The following is a 22,163-nucleotide window of genomic DNA, read 5'->3' as shown; positions in this document are numbered from 1 at the left end:
TTTCCCGAGAATGACCTACAGCAGCAGGCACTGAGCGTTTAAACCAGCAAACATAAACGCTTTCATGGACAGGGAATGGGTTGAATCACTATTGCGTTAAATCACTTTGCAACAGCGAGCAGCAAAAGGGCCATGAACTGAGATGAAGTCTTTTTGGGCAGTTGTGCTGTTGCCAGTGGAGTCACCATTCATCTGAAAATGTTGACTGAGAATATGGCACGTAGCATGTTATATTTGGGCACATCCAACCCTCTGTTGCTTAGTAACATCAGGTAATACTTCTTAAATCAAACATGTACTGGATGGACATAATGGCTGGAGGAGATTTACAGAAACTCACTCCTATCCAACAATTCTTATGATTCATGCTATTATCACATAATTAGTCTGATATTTTTTCACACGTCTGACAAATGTAATTGCATTACAAACCAGACGGAAGCATAGAAGTTGTATAATGTAATACTTGTAAAGCTCTATTATAAGACTATATATATATATATATATATATATATATATATATATATACATGTGTGGGCTGATGGACAATGACTGCATGCAGATATCAAATCTGTGGACACTGAATCCACTCAGTGTGTGGATATTTTGGACCTTTCGATAATGCTTAAAAGGGTACAGTTGTTTTGCGCATACATGGCCTAGAAACTCCCTCAAACATTTTAATATTGAGGAGACATGAGAATTGAGGATCTGTGTGGAAAACCGTGCCAGAGTGACACCTGCAAACATCCACAGCTGTCGACGTTTTGTCAAATCTGGACCCAAATATCTCTCTGGCATCTGCTAAAAAAATTTCCCAGAGCTGTTTTGATACTAGTTTCATATTGTATCATTTATAATACGCCATGCTGTATCTCTTTAAATGCAGCAACGATGCTTTTAAGTTTTTAAAATATGCCTGGGGTGAGCTGTGTGGCTCAATCTGTCATGAAACCCTGAGGGTTAACTAAATAGCTAATAATGAACAAGTTGTGTTCTGGCTTGTGGTGTGTGCATCTGTCTTTAAAATCAGATAGAAAAGGTAATAGGTAATTGAGTGTGCTTGTGTGCTGGAGGGGGTTGAGCCTATAGGGAGTATACATGGAATCACTGCTGCTGTGTTGCTTAACCGTGCAGTCATTTCTTACTGCCTGCAGAGGGCAATGCAGCTCCAGTAATCCCTGCTCGACATAAATAGCACACAGAGTTGGAACTACTTGGACATTATTGACAACTCTGAGTCTCTGCTATTCATCTGGGCTGAATTTAAGGATGGTTCCAGGGGCGACTAAGTGTCTGAACTAAGCCTGTTGACAATAGAGAAGCAAAATGTAGCTCAGGAGAAACTAAATCTACTGTATTCAGCTATTCAGGAGCGGCAGCCTGGTTTTAACTGAAGTGCACAAAGCTTGTATTTTTTAATGGAAGCTATATAATGTCTCATTTTGTAACTAAACAGAGTAGAAAAGGGGGAGGTCAAATCATGTGATGAGCAGATTTTGAGAGCAGCTGCTAAATGTACACAATGGCTGCTTGAATGTACATTTAATGCTGTTACATACAGAGATGGTGCCAGCAGGGGAGCATAAGGGTGAAGTATTGCTGAAGCTTTTGTATTGAGGTGAAGGGATTAGGATTTACACCATTAGGAATACAAATACATACACTGATAAAATAATGTTAACACTTAAACTCACATATCAAAATGCTGATTCCTCAACCTACTTTTAGAGTTGACAAATGCTACTAATTGCAATCCAGTGTGACCCAGCTTTATGTAGTGTTGCATGCAGATTTTGTAACTTCAAAGTCCTTTTTATGTGGTGTATGCATTTTACTGTCTCCCGTAGAGATGTTATTAACTGCTTTGACTGATTGCATGTTGGTCTAGTTGCAGCATCTCCAATGTTAAGATTTCCTACTGTGAATAAAATAAAAAATAGGTGTTTAAAGACATCATTTCGGGCTCTGGGAATACATCTCTGACATTTTATCTACTTAACAATTAACTGTTAAGCCCTAAGGCACAAAATCCCAGTTAAAGCGCTGCACAAAATATGTATATTTTAGCCACTAACAGTGATTTTGATGGAGAACTGGCAGTGGCTGGTGTGTCCCATAATGTAACTACTAAAACGCTTGTAAGTGTTGGCTCATGAGATTTAGGCTTGTTCCACAAAAGCAATTTGCAGGTATTGGTGAAGATGAAAACAGTTAATAACTGCCCTGCAAAGCACTTGAGCCAAAGCCCTCGCTATCTAGTGCCCTTATTTACAAATGCACTCGGCTGTGCTAATGGTGGACCTATTTCAGTGTCCCATCACATCACATTTCTGATCCAGTAGCCTCATAGCGTGCAAGTACTCATCTAAAACAATGGGCTAATGTGCCACATGCACTCTGCTGTTAGTCAATTCATTTCCAACAACATCTTGGTATCAGCACCCCTGATAGAGACACAATGCACGCTTTGATTAAGGTCGGTAAAAAAAACCCATAGAGGTTAGCAAATGGCAGAAGGAGATGCAGAGAGGCAATAAAAAGGGAGATTAGGGAGGGAAAGGCAATGAGAGATTGGAGAGAGAATGAGAAAAGCAGATAAGGCATAATGAGGTGTTCGCAGAAAGAGTGATAGAGAAAAGAAAGGAAAAAGTGCAAATAATGGGCGAGTGGAATTTGGGGAAGAGACAGAGGAGATAAAGGTGAAAAAGGAGCAGAGCAAGGTTGTGGTACATCTGGCCAGGCTCAGCAAAACAGGGGCTAAAAGTGTGAAGGAAGCTCGACATAGATTAAGCCATCGGCCTTTGACTGACAGGGCGGTGTGAGGGTGCACTGAGGGAACATCCAGGGAACATCAGGCCCGGCTATATGAGGCAATATGGGAACAAAAACAGGGAATAGGTGTATGTTTTTCACTGTTGTAGATATCCTGAACAACTGTTGTTGTTCTGATAGTGCTTGACAATTACCCTTCAGAATTAGCTCTCTTATTGTGATCTGGCAAAAAAAGCATGCATTTTTTGGTTGGGTCAAAGAGTGCAGACTAATATTAGGTTAAATGGGACTGACAGATGATTGACAAGTGCTCTTCTGAGTTAAAAAGCCAACAGGAGTTGAACGTGGCACACAATGGACTGAGTTTTTCATCAGGGCAGCTGCTAAAAGTGAGCATTTTGAATATAAAGTAAAAATCCTTCACTTGTATTCCTACTCACAGACTCAATATAAGCTATAGAGCTTCTTTTTTCTTTTTTTTTTTACTTGAGAGCAGATGTAAGGAAAATCGTTGACCCTTGTTGGCTGTGTCTGTCCTGAGTATATGTGATTAAGTATGTGATCATTTGAGAACTGCTCTTAAACGTTACTCCACCACTCACAATGCTGTGAGTGGGGGTAAATTGCTTGATAAATGTGTCTTATTCTTTACTTTTAGCGAAGTGCTCCTTAGTAGGGTTACAAATATGGGACCAAGCTTTCAAACTATATATACTATACACACACATATATATATATATATATATATATACGCCAAAGAAGTAGTTCTTTAGAAGATTTAAGAGTCTCCAGAGGTGTCAAATTACTTCCTGTTAAAAACCACTCCTTGTACTTGTACGCAAAAAGGCTTACTGTAGGGGCATAATTGGAAAGCTTACAATACACTCTGTGGTTGATAGCTGACTTTGACCTTTTTTTTTGACTTCTCCATCTGCATCTTGACAGCTAAATGTAAAATGTAGAGAGGCCCCATTGCTTGAGTCATGCTTGTGAGTGGAAGAGGTATTTCTAGATGCTTTTAATAGGGACTCCAACCAGGTACCACTCCAACCGCTGTGGTTCAGGGTCGGCACTGTTGCTCCTTGACCACCAGGGCACTGTTTTAACAGATTTGACCACATTAGATGTCACAGTATGTTCATCTTATTGCAGTATAGAACATATCCTGCTGTGTCTACTTGTTTTTGAGGGAGCACACATTTGAGATTTGAACCATTACTTAGTCTGTGCATTTAATATCATGGATCAGCAGGTCAATGGTGCACCACAGGTTTAATTAAAAGCATAGCTGCATCAATTAATATGCACTAGGCCCATTCAGAGAGGAAATAAAGCAGTGGTTTACACTTCGCAGGATGGTAAAATGTTGTATTTGTATGTGTATGATGGTCAAACAGTGGCTTTTGTGCATTTCATGTGTTGATGTGTCAACACAATTGAATGTCAGAGAAATGCTGAGCAAAGAAAAGGAAGTAAATTTAAGTCTAAGAAAAAGCTGAATAGAGCTTCTAAGTGATGTCCTTTGGCTAAAGTTGACAGCCCAATACTCAAGAGATGTTTTAGGTAGTCTTTCTTTTTTCACTGAGTGTGTCTTGCTGTCAGAAAAATCCAAATCACCAATGTGGATCTTTGTCTGGTCAAAATTCAAACATCAATATACCCAGTATTTTCCTCTTTTTGGCTTTGTTAGGTTGTTTTTCTTTGGTTGGTGTGTATTTTGCTATTTAATGTGCAGGAATGCGCATAACTGAGATTGAGAAGTGATTTTGACATGCACACACACACACACACACACACACACACACACACACACACACACTCACACACAGAGAACCAACTGAAAGACTGATCCGTGCTGAGTTGGGCCATAATATCTTCCTAACAGACAGCGGAGGATGGGAAAGCCAAAAGAAATCATTAGGGAGCTGTCAGGTACCCAAAACACTGTGATGTCAGTCCTCCATGGGCTCAGCAAAGCAGTGGCATTGTTGTTTTAAGGATTTCTGCTTTGCTGAAGAGAACACAGGAGAGAGCAATAGGAAAGATGTGTGTGTTGTGTGTGTGTGTGTGTGTATGTGTGTGAGAGAGAGAGAGAGAGGGAGAGATGATGTGAAAACCAACAAAGACAATGCTAGATTTGGACCTTTGATGATGAAAGAATGAGAGAATACAGGCTAGCGAGAGTTGCACATGATGAGTTGGTGTAAATGAAGTATTTGAATCCAACCCCCCAGGCTGCAGCTGCATTATTTGGCTTTTAGCTTGTAAGTTATCTCTAGTCCTTGCTGTGTTACAATGGCTCCCTATTCTTTTTACACTTCAATTTAAGATTCTTTCTAAGTTTAATTTAGTCTTTTCATTACTTTTAAAGCCCCCGTGGTTTGACTCTGTTATATATTTTTCTGATCTTTTCTGCAGCAGGACTCCTCAGATCTGGCAACCAAGTGATGTTAAATGTTTCATGAATCATACTTTTACTGATATAGCTTCAACACTGTGAAATAAACTCCCCCTAAGTGTCAGGGAGATATTAAGATTAAAATGTAGGCCTATATACTTTATTGTTTTAATTCTCCGTGTTTAACAACTCCCAGCCATTAAAAAAAATTATGTTATAGTAATAATTAAATAAGAGAGAAAGAATAACTACAAAACACTAAATTATGAACTACTCTACGCATGGTCTCGCGGCGCTGCGGAACTAAGCAGTAGCAATTGATTCTTTTGGCCACTTGGGGGCAGATTAGCACGCTGCACCGCAACACCACACTGTTGTTTTATCGCGGAATAACGTTCAAATGGCTAACGTGTTAGCATCTATTTACTCTAGCAGCAGACACAGAGCAACGTTAACCTTCGTTGTGTTTCTGGCCACCTGATGAATGTAAGTCCAATATGTACTCTCTTTTAATCTCTGTTTTATTCTCTTTCGACTCCTTTGGGTTTAAGAGAGATTTTATTTCCCGTGCTAATAGCTGCCTTTTCCTGGGTTGATAATACAGGTGAGACAGGACCAGCACAGTAAAAATTGGGACCATACGACCAATAACAGAAAGAGCTAAATATGCTAAAAACTCTCTAGAGCTAAGGGGAAATGTAGTTGGGTGGTATTTTTCCTCTGTGAGCGACCCCTTTTCACGAAAGGTAATATAAGAATATTGATCAGAGCTGGAAATTACTCTGACCTGCCCACGCAAAACCAAATATATTCAATACAGAGACACACATTTTCAGCATGGCCAGATACTCTACTCGGGCTGTAAATTCAAGCTGGAATAGGAAATCATTATTTTGCATGATCAATGCACGCAGGCAGTTAATAACTCTGACTCTGAGAGCAGATGAAGGCAGAGAGTCAAATCAAAGCAACACGACAAATCAAAACTAGTCGACACCAAGAGAAGTGTAGTGTCTGACATTGATAGGCAGAGGAAAACGACTGCAGAGAAAGATATTGAAGGTGCTGAAGAGTGATTGCTCCCTGAGGGGTGAATCAGACACAGAGAGGAGACTGATTCCACCCAAAGGCGATGTATGTTTTATAGAGTTGGTCTGTAGACTTCGAGTGACCCTGTGTGTGTGTGTGGCTATTTCCTGCCACTCTACAGCATAATACATATCACATTCATAACATCAAATCATCATTGTTTGATGTATGGCCCTACATGTTGAATAATCGGCTGCAAAGGTTATTTACGCCACAAGTGTAACAATTACAGCACCTTAATATAGGCTATTGTAAAAAGAAGGGCACCTAACAAGCTACATCTAAGACTTTTCATCTTTGGCTTCCAAAATTCACAGACACACTGAGACACTTAAAGGTCTCGGAAACTGGATTTATTTACAGCAGAAGAAACAAGGTTGTGAACAACGTAGAAATAGAGACGGTGCAGTAGCCGACGGAACACATTGTTGAATGGTGATAGCCAAAGAGTTCAGCTCTGTCGAATCCCTCCATCTTTGTCAGACTCTCACAGGACTGCTAGGACCTGCAGGAATCAGGATTACATTACTGTCACTGTGTGATATTGAAAAGTGTTAAAAAAAAAAAGATATGTCTACACAATGACATTCACATATACATATAAAGACTCATTTACTCCTACGTATACTCACATATACTTGAATTAAAAGTTAACAAACTCGTTTAAGAAGCTGAAAGCTACAAAGATTTTGCCTGAAAGATAAGATGCAATAGATATAAGTATAGTGAGGGATGGAAAGGAAAAAGACATTGTAGTCTATAAGATAACTTTTTAATATAATATTTCGCTGAGGCAAACTAGCACATTGTCACGATCCTGGGTTTTTAGTTTCGTGTTTTATTTTGTAAGAGTCACTTCCCATGTGTCATGTCTTCCTGCCTTGTTGGTTTTCCCGCCTTTATGATTGTCTGCCCCGGCCTGATTTGTTTCACCTGTTCGTCAGCCCTCGTGTCACCTGTTACTCGTTAGCACCCTCGTTAACCTTTTGTATTTAGTCGGTGTGCTTCCTTTGTCTGGTGTCAGTCCGTCGTCATACTTTGAAGTTCTTAGTACTTAGAAGTTCTGCCTGTGTCTAGTGTTCCTGGTTCTCCCCCCTTTGTTTTTGGATTACTGCCTGCTTACCTGGACTGTAAGTTATTGAATTTTTTTTTTTTTAAGATTTTTTTTTGGGGGCTTTTCCGCCTTTAATGAACAGGACATAGAGCTGGGCAATATATTGATATTATATCGATATCGTGACATGAGACTAGATATCGTCTAGATTTTGGATATCATAATATCGTGATATGACATTAGTGTTGTCTTTTCCTGGTTTTAAAGGCTACATTACAGTAAAGTGAGGTCATTTTCTGAACTTACCAGACTGTTCTAGCTGTTCTTTTATTTGCCTTTACCCACTTAGTCATTATATCCTACTGTATATATATTACTGATGATTATTCATCAAAAATCTCATTGTGTAAATATTTGGTGAAAGCACCAATAGTCCACACTACAATATTGTTGCGGTATCGATATTGAGGTGTTTGGTCAAAAATATCGTGATATTTGATTTTCTCCATATCGGCCAACCCTAACAGGACAGGTGAGAAAGGGGAGAGAGAGGGGGAAGACATGCAGGAAATCGTCACAGGTCGGAGTCTAACTCTGGACCTCTGCGTCGAGTCATAAACCTTTAAATACATGTGCGCTTGCTCTACCCACTGGACCAACCCGGCCACTAACTTTATTTTTTGTCATTAAATCACTGAAACTCTCTCTGCTACCTCCTCGTCGCTTCTTCTGCATTTGGGTCCAAATCTGCAGCTCCTGAAAACCTGACACACCATAACAATCTCTTACAATAGTTAGTTTATATCAATCTACCCATCTTATCTGTAGCCACCTGGTCGGATAATTCCTACGGAGGAACTAGAACGAGTAAGAAACAGGATAACATAGGGGGATTAATGCACATAACTTCATAGAAATTAACAAGCTTCATTAAAATTAATGACCGCCTGTAAGAGGACATAAAATCAGAAAGATCATAAATGTTTAAGTACAAAAAGCTTCCTGTAATGGGGAGTCTCTGCCTCTGTGCTTACAGGTAGACAGACCTTGCAGTAAGCGGGCTGCGCTCATCTTCAATTCGACCTGCGTTCCAGGGGACAATCCACAAAGTCATTTTGACTGAACAATCAAATTCTAAGTCCGATGCTGCAGGTTGAGAAATTGCAGACGTGAATTGAGCAAATCAAACGTAATGTGTGAGTGGACAGCGTGGGCGGAGGAAGACCTGCGTAAAAGGAAAACAATTCTCGGAGAATCACTCAAATTGTGATCATTCCACTTGTGTTGTTACAGGAAAGAGTGGGTGAGGAGAGCAGTCACCAAAGGATGAAATCAGTACCTGAGAAGAAGCACAACCGGTATGTTGTTGTTGTCCTCCTCAGGAAGTGTATAAACTTGAAACTGCGTGGGTAGAAAGCTCAATTTGTCAAACACCCTGCAGATCCAGGTTTCTGACTGTCCAATGCAGTTTACACGACCAGTTTAGTTTTTCTTTTTCGTTCAAACAAAGCTGCATGACCCAGGTAAGGAGTTGATGTCCTCACCAGTTGATTATGCCACGTAGAAGACATGGAAACTAAGAAACTCTATTGGTCTTGTATTGAAATGTAGAACTAGTTAGTCCTAGTGTGTGATAAGCAAACACCAACCCTGTTTGCTGCTTAGCTAACATACATCAACAAGCAGGACAAAGGTTAGCTTTATGTTTACCTATTCAAATTTTCAACCAGTTTGTTGCTAACGTCAGCATCAGTTGTGATTTTTTTATTTATTTATTTATTTTTTTAAATGTATGTAACCCCGTAGGATAATGTATGAAATGCCCCTGGCCTCAGAAGTAACACTGGCTTAGTATTGTTGGTCATCAGCTGGGTATGCTAACGTTTGCAGCAGCTAAACACACCGTTTAAGCCATTCCTCTTATATAGCGTGTCGCTTATTCGACAGCACCATACACACTGCTTCAATAGCTCGGCAGGCTTTTCTAAGATATAATTTGACTATCGCTGTTCGGGGTAGGGGTTAACCGGATTTTATGATTGAAGACCTGAACTGGCCATATTTCTGGTGGCACAGGGCTTGTTGTGGATGATTGGACCGAAAACGCTCCGTGACAAAATCTGTTTTAAAACTCTTTTGTAATGGTAAACATAATGGCAGTCGTGTCATGTATCAAAGTGTAATATGGTTGTGCAGATTATGTTGTGATGTTGATGAGCACTGCAAACACATCACTGTGAAGGGGACCATGAGAGCACCTTTTGCTCCTTTGCATCACTTCATTTCCTGCGTGTTGTAGATTTTTTTGGCTTTTTCAGAGCAGCGAGTGAATTGCTGACAATATAAACTACTATGCAATCTTATTTTTATTTTTTTTTTATTCGAAACTATCTGTGCGCCTGGGTGGGTGTTTGTGTCTGTGTGCCCTTCTGTTGTGCATGTGTGCACGTGTCATTGAGTATATCGAGGGGTGTGGGCATGCATACAGTAGATGTGTTGAAAATATCACCTCAGTCAGACCCAGTCGAAATCAGAGAGTTGCACATCAAACCCATTATCAGCCTCTGGACCTCGGGGATGACATTTGCTGTTTTTTGTTTAAGCAGAGACAAAGTCTTTTTATCTGGCGGTGTCATGTTAGGAGGTCATCTTTCTCCACAAAGACAAAACTCATTTCAATTCATCGCACAGACAAAAACGGTTACAGGCGTCATGCAAATGTGTGCAACAGGCCCTAATTCCAATTGTCTGGCTGAAATTAGCAATCAAGATCTGAAGACAAAAATAAATGTATTGAGACTAAAATAAAGGACAACAATTACATATTCAGGTCTTGGTGTCAATGTGCCTAACCCTGATGTTGGAAGCATCTATTAGTTATATTGATAAAGCCCTCCAACAGTCTTTGTCCCTTGAGTTGCCCAGTTTTATTACCGAAGAAGTTTGAAAGTGATGGGATGTTCAATATCTCCCATGCATCATGTTTTATGAAAGCACTTTCCTCTAATTGTAAGAAATTGGACAGGCTTTAAAGTTTGCTTTGCTTTTGTTGCTGTTTGAACACTAAAATAGAATTTCATCTTTTGCTATAATAAGTAAAGATGAAAACTAATGGAAATCATTACTGCAGTCCATGCTGTAGAACAAACAGCCATTATACTGTATGCCCATGCCAGGCATGGACGCTAACAAAGATAAATGAAAAAGAAGTATTTCATCAACTGGCTTTAAAGGAATAAATGGTTATACAAGTATTAACTTTCTTGCTGAGCGTTAGTTGAGAAGACCCAGCCGCTTAGCTTAGCACAAAGACTGGAACGGGGAAACTGCTAGCCTGGTTCTGTCCAAATGTAACCAAATCTGCATACCAGTACTTCTAAAGCTCACTAATAAACATATATTGTTTTTTACAGATTAAAGGGAGAGGTGCTAGAAGTGGATTTTGTGACCTTTAAACAAAGCCAGGCTCGCTGTTTCTTGCGGTTTCCAGTCTTTATGCTAAGCTAAGCTAACCCCTCCTGGCTCCAGCATTTAACATACCGACTTGAGAATGGTCTCAAGCTTCTCATATTAGTCTCTACAAAACGGCAATGAGCATATCTCCCAATATGTCTAACTATTCCTTTTAATCTGAACAGTTTTTCTAGCTTGGAAATGGCTCCAAAATGTGGCATTTCATTGTATTTTCTGACCAAGAGGAAGTGATTCACTGAGCATTTGCCTCCTCTGCTGCTTCATCTCCTTCCTTTATAAATATCCAACACTCACCAGCCAAAATATCCCAACAAACAAGCTCTCCTCTTTGCTAGCTTCACTTTAGATGTAGGTATTGATCAGAAACTCCCACTTACTACTTACAAAGCATCACAGGGCCTTGTTTCTCAGTATACTGTGGCCGTGATTTATTTACTAGCTATAGGCCACCCATACTTCCCACTCACAGGATGCCTTGTCATCCCCCTCATTTGAAATTAAACAGCTAGGAGCACAGCCTTGGCTCTTTTGCTATCTCACTCTAATGTCCCTGCAGTCCATCATCTGTTCACTTTTGGCCGCGCAGCTTTGAAGTTCATAAACTGTGAAGCAAAGGATGGCTGATCTGATGGTCATTGCAGCCGAGGCAGAAAGGACCCGGTCAATAAACCCAGAGAGTAAGATGCCTTTTGCAGAATCGCAGACAGACATTAAAGCAGGCCCCGTAAAATCATGCATCCCAGCACATCCTACCTTTTGCTCTCTTTCTGTCACTCTGTCTCTTGAGTGTGTTTGGGTGTGGTGTGAGGGCTCTTCAGGGTTCTCCAAGGATAGATAAACGCTCACGAAAATAAGCTCCCACTTCTCAGAATGTGAGCAATTATTGGGTTTTTGATTTTGTTTTAAAAGAAGGTTGTTTTCCTCTGATTTTATCGAGGTGTCTACTGATGAGCATTTCTAAACATGTTTGGATTTTCAACCCCTCCGATTGTCTGTTTTCAATTTAGTTTAAAATCATAGCACAGAAGGGCAGAAAAACAATATTCATGGCTTTATTTCACATTTTAGTTAAAAAACAAATAGAACGAGGGCTTTTATATTGACATTACCTCCTACTGAGGCTACCCCACTGTCGCATGTAACATCACTATAGCATGAATGCATCATGAGAGCTCAGGAAATCAGTATTCAGGACTGTGCCATGGGCTGTTATGGGGCCGCTGTTCCGACATAATGAATGTGTTACCAGACCAGACTTCATGTAAAGTGAATGTGGGGGGAAAAAACGAAGTTCACTTGACCTCAATATATTCCCCTTCAGCTCCTGAAAATTGCTTCTGCTTTGGTCCTTCCACTTGATATCTTTTTGCCAATCACAAAGACCCACAAAGATCCACCGAGTGTCCTCTGTGTCTGTGCACTGTCAGCGCTGCTGTCGTAGCTCAGATTGTGCTTAAGAGCATGATGCACATGTGCCAACTCAGCAGCTGTCACCAAAAAGTGAGGAAGGCCAGAGAATGAAAAGAAATCTGTTCTTGCTTGACACTTTTCAAGTTGCAAGAATGGCAGAACACTGGAGTGGACCAGTGGATAAACAAGACGCTTGTCTCTGAACCACACTCAAGTTGCTGTTTTTTGGAAAGTGTCCTCCCACCTGAAGTTTCCTTGAGCAAGACACTGACTCCCCAGCGGCTGCAAGGGTGCTAATAGACTGCAAGCAATAGAGCTAAATACAGATGGCTGCTAGTTGGTCCTTGAAACTCCACAATGCATCAATATTGTGACACCACAAGGGGTCAGGTAGTAGAGGGATGCTACATTCACAGACAGGATTGGCAGCCACATCACAAAAATTGGCTGCTGGGACACACATTGCTAGCCTGGCTGACACCAAGGTTCATCGCCCCATTTCCAAAGGGGCGTCACCAACAGACGCCGCTCAAATGCCTCTGGGTGCAATTGGATAGTCCTTCAACCAATCAGACCAAAGATCCGGGTGACGTAGCAGCGACAGCGGCATCAACGGGTTGCTGCCATAGACGGTATATAAGAATGGACCAACAGATCCCGTTGCTCTGGACGGAGACCAGTGAAGGATTTTAGAAGCACTTTTCCGGTGAGCGCTGAGCGTTACTGCGCAGCCTCAAACTGAGCTTGACGATGTAAATGTGATGTGAGCAACCGGTCTGAAAGTTGTAAGTCTTCTGGTAGCTGTGCCAAGAGAAATCTCAATCATTCCCAATCTTGCAGAGACGGAGAGTGTAGGTATATGTAAGGAGATAACCTAAATGAATGAATGGCAGTCAATGGAATGCTAACGAGAGGTGATATTGTAAGCGAAGCTTACCCCCTTGGTTGCTGCGCTTCGGTGGACGCCATGTTGAATGTAAACAAAAAGGTTTACCATCGCTGCGCTATCGTCAGCGTGTAAAGCCTGCCTCAACGGTTGTGATTGGTGCCTCGATTTGGAAAAATTGGAAATGGGCTTGAATGGGCTCTTGGCCAGACTGACTTGCAGAGCAAATCTCCAATTTGCCGGAAGTTCGTCAGGGTTTACCCAGGCTAACACACTACAGCTCCCAGAATGCCTCTCGCGTAGGTGTTTCAGCCACCTAATTGAAGTAGGGCTGAGGAGCTTCACACGTGGCAGAACAAAGGAGACAGGGAGCACAGATGGTGCGTTCCATTTACCTCGGAAGCCGGAGCTGGGAATGACGTCACACCTGTAACCTGTCCACAGATAGATAGAAGATGAACAGTACTGTGTGTACGACTGATTTAGTGTGACCCAAATAAGACTAATAACTGTATGTTACTACAGCTTTCACTACGGTTGATGTACAGAGCAGCCATGTTGGCGTTTGAGCTCGGGGTAGTGTGAGGTTGTCCCGAGTTTCGGACTTGGAAATCCGAGGTCAGGGGGCGTGTTTCCGTCTTTGACCTCGGAACAATCCGGGTACAAATGAACGCGCTAAGAGAACACATTTCTGGAAGGAGCGGGGAAAATGGACTGTGAAAGGACCACCAAAAGACAGAAAAGTACCAGACACTTAATGTTGGTGAATGAAATGAAATTTTAAGTTTTATGTTCCTGGACTTTGATATAGATTTTGAAGAAACTACCTGAATTACCTTTTTAAGAACCTGCTAATGGAATAATAAGCCTCTTTTGAACCTCCTCATTTCAGCTTTACTGCACGGCCTCACCCTAGCCTGCTCTAGTAAACTCTTAATGACATAACAATTTATAAAGTCAGCAATTATTTTGCACAAGAAGTTTGTGTCTGAAAAGTTAATTTCACTTCTTAAATTTTATTTTAGAAAGTGATTGAAAGTTGTCGTACTGAAATGTGGCTTTGGATATCTGCTCAAATGTATAATTACTTATACAGAATTTTAATTGGCCAACTATATTTTTTTATTTATTTTATTGTACAGCTATGTTAAGACAATGTTTAATATTTAAGTACTTTGGTTCTTTTTGTTGCATGGAAAAATGTTTATTTAATACTTCTTAAATTAGGTGTAGTGTAGGTGTTGAAAGGTAGTATTGTTTTGGTAACCCTACTAAAAACGTAGGTATATCAGTAATTGTAACCAGTCCCACTTTTTCTAATATGTGTCATTGTTGCAATTTTCAGGATTATCTTTTCTATTAAAGATATATTAACTCTTAAAACAGGTTACAGGTGATTTCCTGTTATTTGTTTGATTAACAGGTGACTCAGCCAAGCTCAGCTGTGGTGGTTTCTACTCTAACTCAGCGTCACCCAGGATCCATCTGGCTCCGGGGACCTATGAAGGTGGTGGTAAGCAGTACACTTACTATACTGGATCTCAAGACTTCAAAGTGTTTCTTTAGGGGGCGACCTCTAGCTCACCCAGTAAAAGCGGGCGCCCCGGGTTCGAATCTGACCTGCTGCCCTTTGAGTGTCATCCACCATCTCTCTCGTGTGTGTGTGTGTGTGTGTGTGTGTGTGTGTGTGTGTGTGTGTGTGTGTGTGTGTGTGTGTGTGTGTGTGTGTGTGTGTGTGTGTGTGTGTGTGTGTGTGTGTGTGTGTGTGTGTGTGTGTGTGTGTGTGTGTGTGTGTGTGTTGTGTGTGTGTGTGTGTGTGTGTGTGTGTGTGTGTGTGTGTGTGTGTGTGTGTGTGTGTGTGTGTGTGTGTGTGTGTGTGTGTGTGTGTGTGTCTTTACAAAAAACGTAAGTCATCAGTAAAGGAACGAGTAAATGTTTCTGTCCAGAAAGAGAGGTGACAATTTCTGTATTTTTCAGTTTGCATTATGCATATCAAAAATGTGTCTGTTTTGGTCTCCATCTGGCCCTTTAGCTTCTAAATGCTCTTCCACCTATTCACTAGCTAGTCGCTAACTTTGTCCTTCTGTTTGGTGTTGAGCAGGTAGCTTAAAACTCAAACCGTAGATTTGCGGGTCGTAATAATACCAAAAGAATGCGGGGGAAGATGCTAAAAAGCACCATAGAGCTGAGGGGAACTGCAGAGTTGAGTGATTATCTGTGGACCCAGCACTATGAGCAACGTCTTTCATACAACACACTCATTTAATTCCTTTCTAACATATTAATTACTGCAACTTTTAAGGAAAACACCATCAGAAATCCAAAACTACAGCAGTCACAACTGTTTGGGTATATTTGACTCAAGCGGTGTGTTATACAGGCATCAGAAAAGACTCTGCTGTTCTGTTTCCAAAGCACAAATTTGTAGCTATATCAGGTACATTTAAATAAAGTACATGGGGAAGGGGGGGAAGAGTACTTTTCATTCTCTGCCCTGCGTGGATATTCACCTGGTGCATTAAGAAGTCAATCTTGTAATGAGTCAAAGCAGCAATAAAATAGATTTTATGGTGAAGAGCTGCAGCCAGCGTGAGGCTGAATGATAATAGCTTATTGAAATGTCAATTATGTGATCTGTATAACAGCCATGCTATGTCTCTTTATGATGCATGAGTCCCCTGGATGCTTTAATAGAATAAACTGAAAACTTGAAATGTGAAATGGACACAATAAGGAATGGAAAATCCTCAAATGCCTGACTACATTTACCAGCAGGTATGCTTCAACAGTCTATGATCATGCACAGAGTTTGAAGCCCAACGCTCTGTTGTTTACGAGACAAGTGATTCTTACCTGCCAAGTCAAGTGCTGACTGAAGCAGCAAGGAGCTTTGAATGACAGCCATTTCATAGGCTGACCAAGTTCCAGTGCTTTAGTTTAAGACTTTATTTATAGTGTGTTTTAACCAATATAAGGTTGGAACACAGTGCTGTACAGGAAAACAAACTCAATAAAGCGAGCTCAGAGAAACATTATGCATTTTTACGCTCTCTTGGGTCATTTTATTCATGTCATTACATCATTCATCATCATGCTTATAATCACGATCATCGCCAATATTCTCCCCTTCCTTCTAGTCCTCCTTCTCATCATGTATCATGTTGCTTCATCACAGAGTGACATCATCATACACCGACGTGGGCAGTGTGCTTATGTTGCATGCATGATAACCCAGAGTGCTTACCACAGCATTTCAAACAAGCTGTTCGGAAGTCGTGGGAGGGTGCGACACCTGATGAGCAGCTCGTCCTTCTCATGCAACATAACAGAAGGGGAAGGATAGTAAATTATGTAAAAGTCTAATGACTCGCACTGCATAATGGCTGTGATCATATGGTATTGCAATAACCAGCTATGGCCTTGAGGGGGAGCACCTCATTTTCTGCTGCTCACTCGGTAAACACAAGAAAAGCAGATATTGCGGGGGAGGCGACTTTATTGACCTATGGAATACAACACTAAAGTGATGGGCTTTACTGCTGTGCAGATGAGGGCTTAAGATTGCCTGTACCCATGTCTTTAACCACTCTCATTCTAATGGGTCACCTCGTTACAAACTCAGTCAATCATTGTTTAAACCCACAGGGCTTTATTTAAATATCTTGCAAAGATCCCAAAGTTTTTAAAGATACCAGACAACTGAGCAAAATCTGGAGAGCATGTAGAAAATGATACCCAAGAAATGCAGAATATTTAGTTTTTTGTTATTCTCAAATTTGATACAATCTCTACCTCCCCTTTTAAATTGTTGCAATTTATTTTTGTTTGCATAAATGCCTGCTATAATTTTAGGTATCATTTTACATTTACATTTTTACGCAACAAAGTAGATAAGAAAATGCACATTGCCAGTGCTGCTAGAAAAGTAGACAATTCACATCGAGATACACACATCTACTTCTTAAAAAGGAATTTGACATATCCTTTTTCTCTTGTCTGAGAACGAGCGCAAGACACTGATTTGGGAGTCGCAGCAAGGGCGGCTTTTGTGCTCTCACAATCCAACAGCACTTGCTGTCTGGCTACTTTAAGTGGAGTGAGGGGCGACAAAGGTGGTTAGCCATTGTTGCATAGACAGGTATAGTAATTACATTCTCCTCCATTCAGTCCCTATCTCCATACAGCACCAGCATACCCCTCTCAAACTCTATTATACGCTTGCCAAATGGAACAAAAGACCAACATTCAATGGTTTTGGCCCTCAAAAAGAGACACTGACCCCTTCTGGGGTTAGACATCAAATTGTGCCATGGTCTCGCAGGCTGCAGAATACAGTATGACTTTTAATTTATGGTTTCAGAGTGGGTTGTCGTATCAGCCGCTGGATTATCCTCATCTTGGCACAAGTGCACTTGAAAACCCTCGCCCTCGCTGTGACTGGTTTCAGGTCACTTAAAAATTAAACAGTTTTTTTATTTTGTATGGTCCTATAGCACTGTAGAGTAGATGCCTTAAAACGTCAATATTTTACAAAGATCCCATAAGAAAGCAAGAGTATGTTTTTGTGATTTGCAAATCTAAGTGTATTGTAGCACACTTAATCACTGTATGTGAGTTTTAAAACTAACATTTTATGTTGTTGCCATATCAAAAAAATAAATAAATCATATCTTAAAGTAGCCAGAGTCAACACACGGCATTGTACGACAAGTTCTCAATGAAAATGTAATTAAAGTTTTTAAATTTGTCATGATGATGAAAAGTTGTTTTTCTTTTGGCTACAGTCTGCTTTTCAGATACGCTCTAAATTACACTAAATTGAACTGTAAGGGCTCAGTAGACAATTCCTAATGAATACAAGGGCGACACACATCTCATGCACAGTTGCTTGAGAGCGCACAGATGTTATAGTGGAGCCTGAAGTAGCACAAAAAGCAAGGCACTTGTCTTGTCTGATGAGAGGGCCCATTTGGAGCTGCCATTAGTAGACATATGATTTATGGCTCTGTCTGCCGCTCTAACAGAAACCACCGCTTTCATTTCAGCAGCCCAGAATAGAGGGTCTCTCTCTGCTTCTGTCTTGTAGCTCAAATGCAGCACCGTGAGCTTTAGTGGTATGGATGGATAGTAGAGACATGATGTCACATACCACTAAATAAGACACTTGTTTTTAAAATAGATGGAATGATGCATGGAGATTAGACACAGTGGCTAATGATGCATATTGGTTCACATATGTAGAGTTCTCTCCAGGTATTTTCACGATATTCCACTTTTAGGTGCAGGCATAAATGGGAAAACCTCAGAAAAGGCATAGTCTTTTTTGAGATTAAAAGTCTATTTTTCAGACAGCAACAAAAATAAGTTGCAGACAAAAGACATGACATTATAACATCATGAATACAAATTCATTTTCTTTTCTTTTTTTTCTCCCCTCTCTCTCACTCATAATTTCCTCTCCCTGTACTTGCTAAGTAGGAAGTAGCTGCTGATGGCGGCAGAACCGAGGTGTCACTCCCTGCCTGGGTGCTCTGCCATGCCAAATCTGTCCATCTGTCATGCATACAGGCCCATCAATCAAACATCTGAATGCAGGTGAGTGTGGGGTACAATGAACAACCATTAATCACTCAGACATGGACACCAGTGGGGTGCGCTGGGTGTATGTGGGGGTTGTTTAAGTACTGTGACCGCATGTATGCTTTTGTGTGTGTGAAACTGAGGTAAGTCATGATGCAAATCTCTCACGTGATGGTCAAACATTTTCTCTAACATTTTCTCTCTATTTAGCCCAGCTTGTTTAGTTTATTTAAATTTGCTAATATGCTGGTTTAAGGAGCAGTAACAGAACACATGATGCACAGCTGATCTGCACTTGTCTAACTCTGTCTTCAGTGTGAAGCTTCTTAGTGTGAGAGCAAGTAAATGCGTGCATTAAACACCACGGCCGAAGTGTGACCACTGCTCTGCAAGCTTTTTGCTAGATTAAAGGTTGTAAATCGTGTTTAAAAAGTCTTCCAGAGATCAAAAAATTTGTTTTTAATAAGTCGGAATAAATCACTGTTGAGGTCAAGTTGTTATATTTCAGGTTATGTTGATCTTTAACTTAACAAAGTGAGTGGAGCCCTTTTATTGAGAAAATAGGCTGGGAAGTCTCAAAAACTGTGCTTTTTAGCTACTATAAAGTACTCAAACCTAGATATTTAGACTTCTAGTCCCTAGTATGGGTTAAGCTCCAAAAGCACTGGCTTTAACAGTTCCCATAATGCAACTGGATGGCTATTTTCATTAAACCCTCCCTGGTAAACGCCCCCTTTTTTTCAAACTCCACATGTCTTTCTGTTTAACTTTGTTGCCTCTAAGCCTTTTTTCAGACTTTAGAAAGCTCCCTTCACTTGGACATCGTGAATGAGCCATGAACAGCGTTTCTGACACGTACTTAGCTTTATTTCTGTCACAAAGCAAATGCAGTTACAGTTTGTCTGTCGGTATGATTCAGCTCATGGGGATGCTCCCTGCTGCGGGAATTCAGTGTGACAGCTAGGAATCCATAGCAACATGTTAACTAACACTTGGGGAGCATTATGATAATTCACCAGTGTGAATTACCATAGACAATACAGCCCTGCAGGGTGCATTCAAACTGAGCACAACTGATACAGGTGGAGAGGGTTTCTGTCAGTAGATACAACTGTAAGCAGACGTCCGTGGTAATGGGAGTGTAAAGCCATATACAGGGAGACGTGACGGGTGTGGAAGGCTCAGTTGACAGTGTATAACATGATGTATGAGCTGGACTTTCAGACATGCCTCATTTGCATGGTTCTTTGGCTAACAAAGCTACTATTCGGGGATTTTGTACATTTGCAGTTTATTAAATTACTGCCTTAGTGAGGGGTTTGATCCATTAGAAATTTCAAACTTCCTCCACACATTTAAGCCCAACATCTTCATGAATCTTCCCAGATGTAAAGTATACGTCTGTGACCAGCGGGACTGCAACCTCCTCTCTAGTGCCGTACAAGTCACGTCTCTTACTGCCAATAGAAAAACGTTTTACGAACTGAAAAACAAGGGGTAAGCAGAGCTTTGCAAGAAAGCTACTCAGTCTCCACTCACTGAGCTGAGGAGAGAGAAAAGAGAAAGCGCAAATAGAGATGGATAGCAGTTTTTAGCTTCCTTATTTCAGTTTTTGTTATTTCTACTTTTGTTGTTCTGTGGTATTGTAGCATTTAAAGCCAAGGAATGGCACAAAGAAGTCACTTACTGATACTGAATTTTCAATAGGAAATCCTTGCCTTAAAAAGTTGATCTGCTCAGAGTTTTATTTTGGTAGTTCATTGATTCAAGATTGATTTGATTTTCATTTAAAACATGCATTTCATTTACACTTCTGGAGCCTGCCAAAACAATGCTTTATCCCTAAATTGGCAATTATAAAAGCATGTAATTTTATTATTAACATCGATGAGTCGTTTTCTACTTAAGCTATCTGACAGCTATAATGTCCACACAGCCTATTGGTAACAAACAACCTTAAATACGCCCAGGTCTAGGTGTAAATTGTATTATTTTGCTATTGCATGCAGAGTCTTATGTATGTATCCATGTATCTGAAACATGGCAAGAATGCAAAGCATGCTTTTGCATTAATTTGATATGGGGAGAAGGCAGTACTGCCAGAGAAATCTTTAATAAAAGATAGACCCCCACAAAACTGATACCGCTAGTTGTAGAGCAGGGGAAGAAGAATGAAGAAAAGCTTTGTGGCAGAAATGAACATTTTATTTGACTATTGTTAATGCCCTTTTAAAGTTTCAGATGTTTTACAAAATTGTGTACAAATGATGACTCCTAACCCAGAAGAGTATGTGCTTCAACTTGACCATTGGGTTACTTTTTAAAACACATGATAATACATTCCCCATGGCACTGATTCAAACAATAAATTGAGAGAGAGAGAGAGAGAAATGGTTTATTCATGATAGAAAATGTCTACTGCTCACCTTGAACCTCCGGATTAGGCTGGAAAGGAAAATTGAGAGAGCTTGAGAGCAAAACGAGAGAGAGGGAGGGAGCGTAAAGAATGATAATTTGCTATATGAATAAATACTTTAAAAACAAACAAGGAGCTAAGCTGTAGAATGAAACGCCCAAAGGCAATTAACTCCAGGAAAGTGAGAGGGAAATTAATTTTGTTTATCAGTGATGTATAACTTTTATATGGGCCCATGGGGTTTAGAAAAGTCCCTGTTATCTGATTTTTATTATGCATGTTTTATTCAGATGCACATTTTTGGCTTTGTGGCCTCTGTGAATGTCCAGCTGCTAGGTATATAAATTATATGTTTTTAAAGAAAGTAACTACCCTGAGATCCTGGCTGGAGATGAATGAATTTTGCTCCTTGACAACCTCGGTGTCCTCTATTCAGATAGTCACTGTACATGTTTTGCTCAGTCAGAAGCGAGTAGATTGGATGAAGCAAATCTTTAAACAGGCAAAATCCAAGAAAGACGATAAAATTGAAAAATGGGTACGTCTAAGGAGAGGTGCACAAAAACCTGCAAGGCCAATTGATCGTTCCAAAAACAAAAAACGAGCAAAAGTTTTAGGAACGGATTAAACGGTAATCTCCTTTAACTTAAACTGCAAATGGTGGCAAGTAAGGCTAAGTAGGTTACTACCTAAAGTAGTAACTGAGCGTTACTTTCAAGGCCAAAGAGTACATCATTAACTCCATAGGTTCCATTCATTTGAGCAGTTGCCAGTTACATAAAGAGAGCCATGTTCCCAACTACCACATCCACTGTGAATTTCTCCACTGTGTAGAAGCCAGGATGCTACTAGAGTTTAGGCTAGTTAGTCCTCCTCCTGAAAGCCTTCTTCTTGTAATGTTAAAAGCGAAATCACAAACTGCAAATGTGTCGTACGATAACCGGAAGCTTGATAGGCGTAGCAGCAGTAACTAAAGTGCCAAGTGCCAAGCAGATGCTCTTAAATTCAGCCCTTATAAAACTCTTGAATGTCATGAAAAGTTCTTCAAACCAAACCGCATGTAAGATTTTAAATGTTTTAG

At 40.5% G+C, this 22,163-nt stretch overlaps 1 protein-coding gene across 6 annotated transcripts in view; it reads left to right on the top strand.

Annotated features, from left to right (window-relative positions):
- The first annotated feature begins 5,640 nt into the window (after nt 1-5,640).
- LOC120554444 (neural cell adhesion molecule 2-like) overlaps nt 5,641-22,163 on the top strand; it is a 395,781-nt gene continuing 379,258 nt past the window's right edge. For 5 of the 6 annotated variants that reach the window (XM_039793325.1, XM_039793328.1, XM_039793327.1 and 2 more), the window contains exons 1-4: nt 5,641-5,659; nt 8,610-8,674; nt 14,510-14,599; nt 18,565-18,681. The gene's annotated coding sequence lies outside the window, so the exon portion shown is untranslated. Of the gene's footprint in view, nt 5,660-8,609; nt 8,675-14,509; nt 14,600-18,561; nt 18,682-22,163 lie in introns of all 6 variants that reach the window. The other variant, XM_039793324.1, reaches the window with a different exon arrangement.

The sequence above is a fragment of the Perca fluviatilis genome, chromosome 24 (assembly GCF_010015445.1).
Source record: "Perca fluviatilis chromosome 24, GENO_Pfluv_1.0, whole genome shotgun sequence".
Taxonomy (NCBI): domain Eukaryota; kingdom Metazoa; phylum Chordata; class Actinopteri; order Perciformes; family Percidae; genus Perca; species Perca fluviatilis.
The sequence above is the reverse complement of the archived record's forward strand: the minus strand, read 5'-3'. Positions and strand labels throughout refer to the sequence as shown.